This window comes from Ascaphus truei, chromosome 20, assembly GCF_040206685.1.
Source record: "Ascaphus truei isolate aAscTru1 chromosome 20, aAscTru1.hap1, whole genome shotgun sequence".
In the NCBI taxonomy this organism is placed as follows: domain Eukaryota; kingdom Metazoa; phylum Chordata; class Amphibia; order Anura; family Ascaphidae; genus Ascaphus; species Ascaphus truei.
The window spans coordinates 17,226,276-17,238,922 of NC_134502.1; positions in this window are offsets into that span (position 1 = coordinate 17,226,276).

Below are 12,647 nucleotides of genomic sequence, written 5' to 3' on the forward strand. Positions count from 1 at the left end.
TGTCACCCTGCGGGAGAGGGACAGACTCCATGTCCCATAGCTCCCTTCTGTCTGTGTCCCTTGTGTCACCCTGCGGGGGGAGGGAGAGACTCCATGTCCCATAGCTCCCTCCTGTCTGTGTCACTGTGTCACCCTGCGGGGGGAGGGACAGACTCCGTGTCCCATAGCTCCCTCCTTTCTGTGTCACTGTGTCACCCTGCGGGGGGAGGGACAGACTCCATGTCTAGAGTGACCAGATTTTCAAAATGAAAAACCGGGACACATCAAAAAATTATTTATACAACAAATTACATCACTAAAAAATAAATATTATAATGGTATTTGTGTAATAGCGTCCCCATGCAGGCTGTATTATTCATTCTCCCTCCCCGTTCTCTCTCCCTTCCTTTACCCCATTCTCTCTCCCCTTTCCTTTCCCCGCCATTCTCCCCACGCCCTCCACTCTCTCTGACCTCTCCCCACCATTCTCTCTGCGAGAGGATCGGGCGCAGACTCCACCCTGTGATGTCAAGGTTGGAAAAAGGCTCCGCCCCGTGATATTTCCCGTTATGTCAGGGTCAAGCGTAGGCTCCGCCCCACGTGATGTCAAGATTGGGCACAGGCTCCACCCCCATGACGTCACGATCGAGCACAGGCTCCGCCCCTCGTGATGTCAAAGATCAGGTGCAGGCTCCGCCCCTGGTGATGGCAGGATTGAGCGCAGGCTCCGCCCCCGAGTTGATTCAGACGTTGGTACAGCTGGTGTTGTCTTCCAGGCTAGGGGAGCGCTGCAGATCTCAGATGATATATGTGGAGACGTGGAAAAAATATAATGGTGCAGACAATAATAAAAATGTGAATCCAAACAGTAATGTGTCAGTCTCACTCACATACTTCTTCTGTTAATAGAAGGCATATCAGAGACCCATCTCTCTCTCTCATGATTCCTGAAGAAGCCATAGTGAAACGCGTAGAATCTGATGTTTGAGAGCCACCGAGTGCTAACACGGGAAGGTCCTGGCAGACTGCAGAAGCCGAGTATCCAGGGAAGCTTCTTCCGCCCTCATTCGAGTCGTCACAGGACGTGACGTAGGCGTGACGCACGCGGAAGCGGACGAGGCAGCAGTTCGAACGGCGTACACCTCATGTGCACCAGCGGCTCTCTCCCATGAACTGTTCTTTATCACAGAATGTGAGTGCATTATTTACATACGTTTATGGGATGCAATAGACCTTTCTCCACATACTACACTATTGTGCGCTCTCTTTTCTTTATTTTATTCCCTGGGAGGGAGATAAAAGGATTTAACCACACATACAGCACACCACTCAAGGATCCTCTTCCATAACAGCTGTCCACTTGAGGGTCCATGCCAAGGGCTCTTATCAGAGAGAGATGGGTCTCTGATATGCCTTCTATTAACAGAAGGAATATGTGAGTGAGACTGACACATTACTGTTTGGATTCACATTTTTATTATTGTCTGCGCCATTATATATTTTTTTTCCACTTCTCCACATATATATCATCTGAGATCTGCAGCGCTCCCCTAACCTGGAAGACAACGCTTGACTTTTGGGACCTGGACAGTCCATATTAAGGGGGTAGAGCTGCTGCATTAATTTTCACTATATTTGCACTATTCACTTGTGGTGAAAGTTATTGTCACTTTTATTATATGTTTAGTATAGCTTTAGGATTTATTCGCTGATTTTTGGGTGAAATCACTTGATATTATCATTTCACTAGAAGCGCCCGGTTCCACTTTTTCTGTTGGTACAGCTGGTGCTTAATCTGTGCCTGCTGTGCAGACCCCGCCCAGCAACAAGCCAGTGGCCTGATTCTATTATCATCTTCAGCAAACCGGCTGAGCATAGTAGTCCTTGCCCAGTGACGTCGTGCTGTCCGCGAGCACTCTGCTTTGCCTGGCCTTGTCTCGTTTTGTTTTCCAGTTACCATCTAGACCTCGGCATGGATATTGACCACTGTCTATTCTGCAACCCTCGACCTCGGCTTGGACCTCAATCCCTCTACAAACCTCAATCTCAGCTAAGTGACACTTACTATTCTCCATTCTCCAACCCTCGACCACGGCGAGTGTACCTGCACTCCTTACCTCTCTTACCTTGAACCGCCTACACGACAATTACCCTACACACCGGACAAGGCCTTGCAGCTGCAGGTCGGTGTTTCCAAATCCCCATCTCGGCCTCGCGGTCTGTCCTGCTTGTGGTGAGCACCAGTTACAGTATGTGTTCAGCTCCGCAAACATGGACCCCACTGAGGTGGGTCGAGTCCTGACCCTGCACGCCAACCTGTTCAAAAGACTGGAACAGTACCTGGATCAAAAGGACAAACATATGGATCAGATCCAGGCTGTGGTACAATCCACCGCAGACCAGGAACAGAGTGCAGCATCTAATCCTGTTCCCCCAGCAGCGACTGCCCCAGAACAAAGTCCCACCCATGGCGCTTCCCGAACATCGACTCCCTACACCTAACCGCTATGGCAGAGACCCTCTTGGCTGTCGCGGGTTCCTAAACCAATGTTTTATTCAGTTCGAACTTGCACCTTTCCGGTTTGTGTCTCAACAATCAAAAGGGGCACATATCATGTCACTGTTAACCAATGAAGTCTTAGCTTGGGCATCACCTATCTGGGAGCGAAGACCGGACCTCACAAGTAATTTATCTTTATTTACATAGCAACTCTGCAGGGCAGTGTTTCCCAACTCCAGTCCTCAGGGAACCCCAACAGGTCAGGTCTTAAGGATATCCCTGCTCCAGCACAGGTGGCTCAGTCAAAATGACTGAGCCACTGATTGACCCACCTGTGCTGGAGCAGGGAAATCCTTAAGTCCTGACCTGTTGGGGTTCCCTGAGGACTGAAGTTTGGAAACACTGCTGTAGGGTCTTCGACACTCCAGGACAGAAGGTAACGGCTTCCTCGTCCCTCCTGCATATCGCTCAAGACAGACGATCGGTGGCCCACTAAGCAGTCGAGTTCCGGACTCTCGCCGCAGAGACCGGAAAGAATGATGAAGCACTGGTCGTGGTACCCTGGCAAGGCCTTGCTGAGGATTCATCAAGGATGAACTCTCCGCACTGGAAAGACCTGCAGAATTAGAGGATCTCATCGCTCTATGCATCCGCATGGACCAACGTCTACAGGAGAGGAAAGCCGAGAAAGCCCAGCACAGCGGAGGTACTCGTTCTTTCCAGACTCACTCTGCAGCTCCCGTTATGGACAATTCCTCGGAACCTGAATAATCTATGCAGATCTCCACGACCAAAATGTCATTGAATACCTGGATGACATCATGATTTTCTCTAAATCTAGGAAAACCTAGATCATGTGATGCAGGTCCTAAAATGATTGCTGGAGACTCATCTATTCGCAAAGCTGGAGAAATGCCAATTCCATCAGCCCAGTACCTCATTTTTGAGATATATGATTTCGGCTACTGGTTTAGCCATGGATCCAGCCAAAGTGAAGGCCATTCTGGAGTGGCCACGTCCCCTCAGCCTGAAGGTGGTTCAGCGGTTTCTTGGGACTATTACCGTAGGTTTATCCAGAACTTTTCGTCCATTTTGGCTCCTATCACCGCATTAACCAAGAAAGGAGCGGATCCTTCGCAATGGTCTGCTTAGGCGGTAGAGGCATTTGATGGACTAAAAACAGCCTTCGCGTCGTCTCCGGTTCTGGTTCATCCAGATCCCGCCTTACCTTTCACCCTGGAGGTGGATGCATTGAATGTCGGGGCAGGAGCTGTGCTATCCCAGCGGAAAAACCAGAAAGCCAAGTTGCGCCCTTGTGCATTCTTCCCCAGAAAATTCTCACTCACAGAACGCAATTACAATGTGGGCAACCGAGAACTCTTGGCCATAAAAATGGCATTACAAGAATGGAGACCCTTGCTGGAGGGTACCGAAAATCTGGTCACTATACTTATATACTTACGGACCTCAAAAACCTCATGTACATCAAGGGAGCCCGTCGATTGGGGTCACAACAAGCGCGGTGATCATTATTCTTTTCTTGATTTAACTGTATTATTTCTTACTTGCCAGGTTTCAAGAATGTGAAGGCAGACACTCTTTTTGGACGAAAATTGCAGAGGACCACAAAGAACCCATTCTTCCTCCTTCGCGCATCATAACGGCGGCTACCTTTTGACTCCCTGGAATACATCCTTCAGGACCAATACCAAATCCCAGAAGGCCTCGGGTTTCTGGACGCCTTTTTCGTCTCGTCAGCCTTTCAACGGAAGATCTTGGAATGAGGCCATAGCTCCAAGAGTCCTGGTCATCCTCGAGAAAGGAGAACCGTCAAACTACTGGAATGTACTTTCTGGTGGCCCAGGATTCTGAAGGATGCTAAAAGCTTCATGGCCGCTTGTCCTACCTGTGCTCAGAGCCAAAACACCCAGGAATCATCCTACAGGGTTATTACAACATCTCCCGATCCCAGATCGGCCATGGATTCACATCTCTATGGACTTTGTTGTGGAGCTTCCCTTACCTAAGGGTATGACCATGATCCTGGTACTCGTGGATCGGTTCTCCAAGCAAGCTAATTTCATCCCTTTGAAGGGATTACCTAATGCCACTTACCTTTCCGAAGGGTTCATCAAGGAGATAGCCTGGCTTCATGGAGCTCCTCAAGTCATCGTGTTGGAACGGAGCTCTCAGTTCATTTCTAAATTCTGGCAGGCTTTTTGCCAGCAACTTGGAGTGTCCTTACACTTCTCTTCCGCCTATCACCCCCAGTCTAATGGACAAACAGAGTGAACTAACCAGTCCTTGGAGAAATACATCCATTGTTTAATCTCCGAAACTCAGGACGATTGGGCAGACCTTTTGCCATGGGCGGAATTCTCCCATAACAACAACTTGTAGAGTGAGTCATCACAGGAGTCACCATTCTTCTCCAACTATGGTTTTCATCCCTCATCTCTTTCCTCATCAGGAGCCGCATCCGGAGTCCCAGCCATGGATAACCAGATCGAGCAGATACAGGAGCTATGGGGGAAGATCCAGGAAAACCTTCGGAAAGTGGTGACCATGCAAAAGAAGCAAGCAGAGCGGCATCGTGGTGATATACTAGCATATCATCCTGGTGACAAGGTATGGCTTTCTACCAAAAACATCAGGTTAAAAGCTTCACCGTATGTGCCATCTCCCAGATTTATTGGCCCTTTCCCTATCATCGACAGGGTCAACCCGGTGGCATACCGGCTACGCCTCCCAGTCTCCATGAGGATGACATCTGTCTTCCATGTTTCCCTACTAAAACCCTGGGTGCAGGGTCCCATGTATCCTGTTCCAGTGACTCCTCTGGAACGTGTTTTAGTGGAAGGACAACAGGAGTTCGAAGTTCAGACGTTCCTGGACTCAAGGTTGTCCAGAGGGAGACTCCAGTACCTAGTCCATTGGAGGGGGTTTGGTCCTGAAGAACGTTCCTGGATTCCCAGGCACTGACTTCATGCTCCTCGTCAACCAGAGATAACACAGATTCTCCCTCCAACTGCAGTGAACATGGCTGCCGCCGCGTTGCCATGGCAACTGGACGCTACGCGGCGTCACGTTGCCATGGCAATGCGGCGCCGCGCAGCATCATGACGTCACGTAGTGTCTGGTTGCCATGGCAAAGCGCGTCACATGACGCCGCACAGCCATGTTCAGTGCAGTTGGAGGGGGAATTGCAGCAGGGCGCCGGGAGGCGCCATCGCACCAAGTAAGGGGTTTTTTTCCCTCCGAGTTGGCCTTCAGTAGAAGGTGGCAACCCTGGCTGTGTATACATGTCATGGTGTAGGTCTGTGTGTGTGTGTGTAAGGGAGGCTGGCACTGCTGCTGCCCGCGCTGTACTGTACCACTGCTGTGTATGCGTGTGAAGTAATTCATTCATGTGTGTGAGCAGGAGTCTGGCAAAGCTGCTGTCTGCACTATGCCCGTGCTGTGTATACAGTGAGGGTGTATTAGTGTGTGAGGGGGAGGCTGGCACTGCCACTGCCCGTGCTGTGTATACAGTAAGGGTGTATTAGTGTGTGAGGGGGAGGCTGGCACTGCCCGTGCTGTGTATACAGTGAGGGTGTATTAGTGTGTGAGGGGAAGGCTGGCACTGCCACTGCCCGTGCTGTGTATACAGTAAGGGTGTATTAGTGTGTGAGGGGGAGGCTGGCACTGCCCGTGCTGTGTATACAGTGAGGGTGTATTAGTGTGTGAGGGGGAGGCTGGCACTGCCCGTGCTGTGTATACAGTGAGGGTGTATTAGTGTGTGAGGGGGAGGCTGGCACAGTGTTGTGCACAGTGTAGGAGTGTGTGAGGGGGAGGCTGGCACAGCGCTGTGCACAGTGTAGGAGTGTGTGTGAGGGGGGAGGCTGGCACAGCGCTGTGCACAGTGTAGTAGTATGTGAGGGGGAGGCTGGCACAGCGCTGTGCACAGTGTAGGCGTGTGTGTGAGGGGGGAGGCTGGCACAGCGCTGTGCACAGTGTAGGAGTGTGTGAGGGGGAGTCTGGCACAGCACTGTGCACAGTGTAGGAGTGTGTGAGGGGGGAGGCTGGCACAGCGCTGTGCACAGTGTAGGAGTGTGTGAGGGGGGAGGCTGGCACAGCGCTGTGCACAGTGTAGGAGTGTGTGAGGGGGGAAGCTGGCACAGCGCTGTACACAGTGTAGGAGTGTGTGTGAGGGGAAGCTGGCACAGCGCTGTACACAGTGTAGGAGTGTGTGAGGGGGGAGGCTGGCACAGCGCTTTGCACAGTGTAGGAGTGTGTGAGGGGGGAGGCTGGCACAGCGCTGTACACAGTGTAGGAGTGTGTGAGGGGGGAGGCTGGCACAGCGCTGTGCACAGTGTAGGAGTGTGTGAGGGGGGAGGCTGGCACAGCGCTGTGCACAGTGTAGGAGTGTGTGAGGGGGAGGCTGGCACAGCGCTGTGCACAGTGTAGGAGTGTGTGAGGGGGAGGCTGGCACAGCGCTGTGCACAGTGTAGCAGTGTGTGAGGGGGAGGCTGGCACAGCGCTGTGCACAGTGTAGGAGTGTGTGAGGGGGGAGGCTGGCACAGCGCTGTGCACAGTGTAGGAGTGTGTGAGGGGGAGGCTGGCACAGCGCTGTGCACAGTGTAGGAGTGTGTGAGGGGGAGGCTGGCACAGCGCTGTGCACAGTGTAGGAGTGTGTGTGAGAGGGAGGCTGGCACAGCGCTGTGCACAGTGTAGGAGTGTGTGAGGGGGAGTCTGGCACAGCGCTGTGCACAGTGTAGGAGTGTGTGAGGGGGGAGGCTGGCACAGCGCTGTGCACAGTGTAGTAGTGTGTGTGAGGGGCGAGGCTGGCACAGCGCTGTGCACAGTGTAGTAGTGTGTGTGAGGGGCGAGGCTGGCACAGCGCTGTGCACAGTGTAGGAGTGTGTGAGGAGGAGGCTGGCACAGCGCTGTGCACAGTGTAGGAGTGTGTGAGGGGGAGGCTGGCACAGCGCTGTGCACAGTGTAGGAGTGTGTGAGGGGGGAGGCTGGCACAGTGCTGTGCACAGTGTAGGAGTGTGTGAGGGGGAGGCTGGCACAGCGCTGTGCACAGTGTAGGAGTGTGTGAGGGGGAGGCTGGCACAGCGCTGTGCACAGTGTAGAAGTGTGTGAGGGGGAGGCTGGCACAGCGCTGTGCACAGTGTAGGAGTGTGTGAGGGGGGAGGCTGGCACAGTGCTGTGCACAGTGTAGGAGTGTGTGAGGGGGAGGCTGGCACAGCGTTGTGCACAGTGTAGGAGTGTGTGAGGGGGAGGCTGGCACAGCGCTGTGCACAGTGTAGGAGTGTGTGAGGGGGAGGCTGGCACAGCGCTGTGCACAGTGTAGGAGTGTGTGAGGGGGAGGCTGGCACAGCGCTGTGCACAGTGTAGGAGTGTGTGAGGGGGGAGGCTGGCACAGCACTGTGCACAGTGTAGGAGTGTGTGAGGGGGAGGCTGGCACAGCGCTGTGCACAGTGTAGGAGTGTGTGTGAGGGGGAGGCTGGCACAGCGCTGTGCACAGTGTAGGAGTGTGTGAGGAGGGAGGCTGGCACAGCGCTGTGCACAGTGTACGAGTGTGTGAGGGGGAGGCTGGCACAGCGCTGTACACAGTGTAGGAGTGTGTGAGAGGGAGGCTGGCACAGTGCTGTGCACAGTGTAGGAGTGTGTGAGGGGGAGGCTGGCACAGCGCTGTGCACAGTGTAGGAGTGTGTGCGGGGGGAGGCTGGCACAGCGCTGTGCACAGTGTAGGAGTGTGAGGGGGGGAGGCTGGCACAGCGCTGTGCACAGTGTAGGAGTGTGTGAGGGGGAGGCTGGCACAGCGCTGTGCACAGTGTAGGAGTGTGTGAGGGGGAGGCTGGCACAGTGCTGTGCACAGTGTAGGAGTGTGTGAGGGGGAGGCTGGCACAGCGCTGTGCACAGTGTAGGAGTGTGTGAGGGGGAGGCTGGCACAGCGCTGTGCACAGTGTAGGAGTGTGTGAGGGGGAGGCTGGCACAGCGCTGTGCACAGTGTACGAGTGTGTGAGGGGGAGGCTGGCACAGCGCTGTACACAGTGTAGGAGTGTGTGAGGGGGAGGCTGGCACAGCGCTGTGCACAGTGTAGGAGTGTGTGAGGGGGAGGCTGGCACAGCGCTGTGCACAGTGTAGGAGTGTGTGAGGGGGAGGCTGGCACAGCGTTGTGCACAGTGTAGGAGTGTGTGAGGGGGGAGGCTGGCACAGTGCTGTGCACAGTGTAGGAGTGTGTGAGGGGGGAGGCTGGCACAGCGCTGTGCACAGTGTAGGAGTGTGTGAGGGGGAGGCTGGCACAGCGCTGTGCACAGTGTAGGAGTGTGTGAGGGGGAGGCTGGCACAGCGCTGTGCACAGTGTAGGAGTGTGTGAGGGGGAGGCTGGCACAGCGCTGTGCACAGTGTAGGAGTGTGTGAGGGGGAGGCTGGCACAGCGCTGTGCACAGTGTAGGAGTGTGTGAGGGGGAGGCTGGCACAGCGCTGTGCACAGTGTAGGAGTGTGTGAGGGGGGAGGCTGGCACAGCGCTGTGCACAGTGTAGGAGTGTGTGAGGGGGAGGCTGGCACAGCGCTGTGCACAGTGTAGGAGTGTGTGAGGGGAGGCTGGCACAGCACTGTGCACAGTGTAGGAGTGTGTGAGGGGGAGGCTGGCACAGCGCTGTGCACAGTGTAGGAGTGTGTGTGAGGGGGAGGCTGGCACAGTGCTGTGCACAGTGTAGGAGTGTGTGAGGGGGGAGGCTGGCACAGCGCTGTGCACAGTGTAGGAGTGTGTGAGGGGGGAGGCTGGCACAGCGCTGTGCACAGTGTAGGAGTGTGTGAGGGGGAGGCTGGCACAGCGCTGTGCACAGTGTAGGAGTGTGTGAGTGGGAGGCTGGCACAGCGCTGTGCACAGTGTAGGAGTGTGTGTGAGGGGGGAGGCTGGCACAGCGCTGTGCACAGTGTAGGAGTGTGTGAGGGGGGAGGCTGGCACAGCGCTGTGCACAGTGTAGGAGTGTGTGAGGGGGAGGCTGGCACAGCGCTGTGCACAGTGTAGGAGTATGTGAGGGGGGAGGCTGGCACAGCGCTGTGCACAGTGTAGGAGTGTGTGAGGGGGAGGCTGGCACAGCGCTGTGCACAGTGTAGGAGTGTGTGAGGGGGAGGCTGGCACAGCGCTGTGCACAGTGTAGGAGTGTGTGAGGGGGAGGCTGGCACAGCACTGTGCACAGTGTAGGAGTATGTGAGGGGGAGGCTGGCACAGCGCTGTGCACAGTGTAGGAGTGTGTGAGGGGGAGGCTGGCACAGCGTTGTGCACAGTGTAGGAGTGTGTGTGAGGGGGAGGCTGGCACAGCGCTGTGCACAGTGTAGGAGTGTGTGAGGGGGGAGGCTGGCACAGCGCTGTGCACAGTGTAGGAGTGTGTGAGGGGGGAGGCTGGCACAGCGCTGTGCACAGTGTAGTAGTGTGTGTGAGGGGGGAGGCTGGCACAGCGCTGTGCACAGTGTAAGAGTGTGTGAGGGGGAGGCTGGCACAGCGCTGTGCACAGTGTAGGAGTGTGTGAGGGGGGAGGCTGGCACAGCGCTGTGCACAGTGTAGTAGTGTGTGTGAGGGGGGAGGCTGGCACAGCGCTGTGCACAGTGTAGGAGTGTGTGAGGGGGGAGGCTGGCACAGCGCTGTGCACAGTGTAGGAGTGTGTGAGGGGGAGTCTGGCACAGCGCTGTGCACAGTGTAGAAGTGTGTGAGGGGGGAGGCTGGCACAGCGCTGTGCACAGTGTAGGAGTGTGTGAGGGGGAGGCTGGCACAGCACTGTGCACAGTGTAGGAGTGTGTGAGGGGGAGGCTGGCACAGCGCTGTGCACAGTGTAGGAGTATGTGAGGGGGAGGCTGGCACAGCGCTGTGCACAGTGTAGGAGTGTGTGAGGGGAGGCTGGCACAGCGCTGTGCACAGTGTAGCAGTGTGTGAGGGGGAGGCTGGCACAGCACTGTGCACAGTGTAGAGTGTGTGTGAGGGGGAGGCTGGCACAGCGCTGTGCACAGTGTAGGAGTGTGTGAGGAGGGGAGGCTGGCACAGCGCTGTGCACAGTGTAGCAGTGTGTGAGGGGGAGGCTGGCACAGCACTGTGCACAGTGTAGGAGTGTGTGTGAGGGGGAGGCTGGCACAGCGCTGTGCACAGTGTAGGAGTGTGTGAGGAGGGAGGCTGGCACAGCGCTTTGCACAGTGTAGGAGTATGTGAGGGGGGAGGCTGGCACAGCGCTGTGCACAGTGTAGGAGTGTGTGAGGGGGAGGCTGGCACAGCACTGTGCACAGTGTAGGAGTGTGTGAGGGGGAGGCTGGCACAGCGCTGTGCACAGTGTAGGAGTGTGTGTGAGGGGGGAGGCTGGCACAGCGCTGTGCACAGTGTAGGAGTGTGTGAGGGGGGAGGCTGGCACAGCGCTGTGCACAGTGTAGGAGTGTGTGAGGGGGAGGCTGGCACAGCGCTGTGCACAGTGTAGGAGTGTGTGAGGGGGAGGCTGGCACAGCGCTGTGCACAGTGTAGGAGTGTGTGAGGGGGAGGCTGGCACAGCGCTGTGCACAGTGTAGGAGTGTGTGAGGGGGGAGGCTGGCACAGCGCTGTGCACAGTGTAGGAGTGTGTGAGGGGGAGGCTGGCACAGCGCTGTGCACAGTGTAGGAGTGTGTGAGGGGGGAGGCTGGCACAGCGCTGTGCACAGTGTAGGAGTGTGTGAGGGGGGAGGCTGGCACAGCGCTGTGCACAGTGTAGGAGTGTGTGAGGGGGGAGGCTGGCACAGCGCTGTGCACAGTGTAGGAGTGTGTGAGGGGGAGGCTGGCACAGCGCTGTGCACAGTGTAGTAGTGTGTGTGAGGGGGGAGGCTGGCACAGCGCTGTGCACAGTGTAGGAGTGTGTGAGGGGGAGGCTGGCACAGCGCTGTGCACAGTGTAGGAGTGTGTGAGGGGGGAGGCTGGCACAGCGCTGTGCACAGTGTAGGAGTGTGTGAGGGGGAGGCTGGCACAGCGCTGTGCACAGTGTAGGAGTGTGTGAGGGGGGAGGCTGGCACAGCGCTGTGCACAGTGTAGGAGTGTGTGAGGGGGGAGGCTGGCACAGCGCTGTGCACAGTGTAGGAGTGTGTGAGGGGGGAGGCTGGCACAGCGCTGTGCACAGTGTAGGAGTGTGTGAGGGGGGGAGGCTGGCACAGCGCTGTGCACAGTGTAGGAGTGTGTGAGGGGGGAGGCTGGCACAGCGCTGTGCACAGTGTAGGAGTGTGTGAGGGGGAGGCTGGCACAGCGCTGTGCACAGTGTAGGAGTGTGTGAGGGGGTAGGCTGGCACAGCGCTGTGCACAGTGTAGGAGTGTGTGAGGGGGAGGCTGGCACAGCGCTGTGCACAGTGTAGGAGTGTGTGAGGGGGGAGGCTGGCACAGCGCTGTGCACAGTGTAGGAGTGTGTGAGGGGGAGGCTGGCACAGCGCTGTGCACAGTGTAGGAGTGTGTGAGGGGGGAGGCTGGCACAGCGCTGTGCACAGTGTAGGAGTGTGCGAGGGGGGAGGCTGGCACAGCGCTGTGCACAGTGTAGGAGTGTGTGAGGGGGAGGCTGGCACAGCGCTGTGTACAGTGTAGGAGTGTGTGAGGGGGGAGGCTGGCACAGCGCTGTGTACAGTGTAGGAGTGTGTGAGGGGGAGGCTGGCACAGCGCTGTGCACAGTGTAGGAGTGTGTGAGGGGGAGGCTGGCACAGCGCTGTGCACAGTGTAGGTGTGTGTGAGGGGGGAGGCTGGCACAGCGCTGTGCACAGTGTAGGAGTGTGCGAGGGGGGAGGCTGGCACAGCGCTGTGCACAGTGTAGGAGTGTGTGAGGGGGAGGCTGGCACAGCGCTGTGCACAGTGTAGGAGTGTGTGAGGGGGAGGCTGGCACAGCGCTGTGCACAGTGTAGGAGTGTGTGAGGGGGGAGGCTGGCACAGCGCTGTGTACAGTGTAGGAGTGTGTGAGGGGGAGGCTGGCACAGCGCTGTGTACAGTGTAGGAGTGTGTGAGGGGGAGGCTGGCACAGCGCTGTGCACAGTGTAGGAGTGTGTGAGGGGGAGGCTGGCACAGCGCTGTGTACAGTGTAGGAGTGTGTGAGGGGGAGGCTGGCACAGCGCTGTGCACAGTGTAGGAGTGTGTGAGGGGGGAGGCTGGCACAGCGCTGTGCACAGTGTAGGAGTGTGTGAGGGGGA